Below are 1,763 nucleotides of genomic sequence, written 5' to 3' on the forward strand. Positions count from 1 at the left end.
CGGGCCCTCTGGGTCCGAGGAAGATGACGATCCCAGCATCTGTTGGGATTTCTCTGGATTTGGCAACCCCAGTGCCATGCGGGACTTCATGACCGCATGTGACTACTGCCTCTCCGACTATTCCGACGGAAACCGCAGCCTTGACGACGAGGACTGCGGCCCAAGCCGCGAATGTTTCCACGTCGAGCTAGGGGATCCCTCCGAAGGCAACCATCTTGGCATGCCAGAGAACGGTGATTTTCCTAGGCCGGTGCCTCGCGCCGACATCCCGCGGGAGCTAGCTGTGGTCCCCGTTCCGGCGGGGGGTCACGACCCACAGCTCGAGCAAGTCCGCGGGGCGCAGGCCAGGCTCGACGAGGGAACAGGAGCGCTTGAGACGATCCGCCGGGACGTCGGGCAGGTATGGGTGGGCCAACCCCCGGCCGGAGAAATGCGTCACCTGCCCCAGTGTCTCCAGCACCGCGTCGCCAACGATGTCAGGCTCAGGCCGCCGCCCGCATCCAGCGGGGTTGGTCAGAACCTGGCAGCCGCAGCGATGCTCCTCCGCGTGATGCCAGAGCCATCAACCACCGAGGGTCGGCGAATCCAGGGAGAGCTCAAGAATCTCCTGGAAGGCGCTGCGGCCCAACGGGCCGAGAGCACTGCCTCCCGAAGGCAGGGATACCCCTCGGAACTTCACGCCGCGACTTCCCGATTCATGCGGGAAGCCTCGGTCTACACCGGGCGCACGCGCAACACCGCGCCTGCGGCGCCGGGCCACCTCGGCAACGAGCACCACCGTCGCGACCGTCGGGCCCACCTCGACGAAAGGGTGCGCCGAGGCTACCACCCCAGGCGTGGGGGGCGCTACGACAGCGGGGAGGATCGGAGTCCCTCGCCCGAACCACCTGGTCCGCATGCCTTCAGTCGGGCCATCCGACGGGCGCCGTTCCCGACCCGGTTCCGACCCCCGACTACTATCACAAAGTACTCGGGGGAAACGAGGCCGGAACTATGGCTCGCGGACTACCGCCTGGCCTGCCAACTGGGTGGAACGGACGACGACAACCTCATCATCCGTAACCTTCCCCTGTTCCTCTCCGACACTGCTCGCGCCTGGTTGGAGCACCTGCCTCCGGGACAGATCTCCAACTGGGACGACTTGGTCCAAGCCTTCGCCGGCAATTTCTAGGGCACGTACGTGCGCCCCGGGAATTCCTGGGACCTCCGGAGCTGCCGGCAACAGCCGGGAGAGTCTCTCCGGGACTACATCCGGCGATTCTCGAAGCAGCGCACCGAGCTGCCCAACATCACCGACTCGGATGTCATCGGCGCGTTCCTTGCCGGCACCACCTGCCGCGACCTGGTGAGCAAGTTGGGTCGCAAGACCCCCACCAGGGCGAGCGAGCTGATGGACATCACCACCAAGTTCGCCTCTGGCCAGGAGGCGGTCGAGGCTATCTTTCGAAAGGACAAGCAGCCCCAGGGCCGCCCATCGGAAGAGGCTCCCGAGGCGTCTACTCCGCGCGGCGCCAAGAAGAAGGGCAAGAAGAAGTCGCAATCGAAACGCGACGCCGCCGACGCGGACCTTGTCGCCGCCGCCGAGTACAAGAACCCTCGGAAGCCCCCCGGAGGTGCTAACCTCTTCGACAAGATGCTCAAGGAGCCGTGCCCCTACCATCAGGGGCCCGTCAAGCACACTCTCGAGGAGTGCGTCATGCTTCGACGCCACTTCCACAGGGTCGGGCCGCCCGTAGAGGGTGGCAGGGCCCGCAACGACGACA

Source organism: Zea mays, chromosome 6, assembly GCF_902167145.1.
Source record: "Zea mays cultivar B73 chromosome 6, Zm-B73-REFERENCE-NAM-5.0, whole genome shotgun sequence".
NCBI lineage: Eukaryota > Viridiplantae > Streptophyta > Magnoliopsida > Poales > Poaceae > Zea > Zea mays.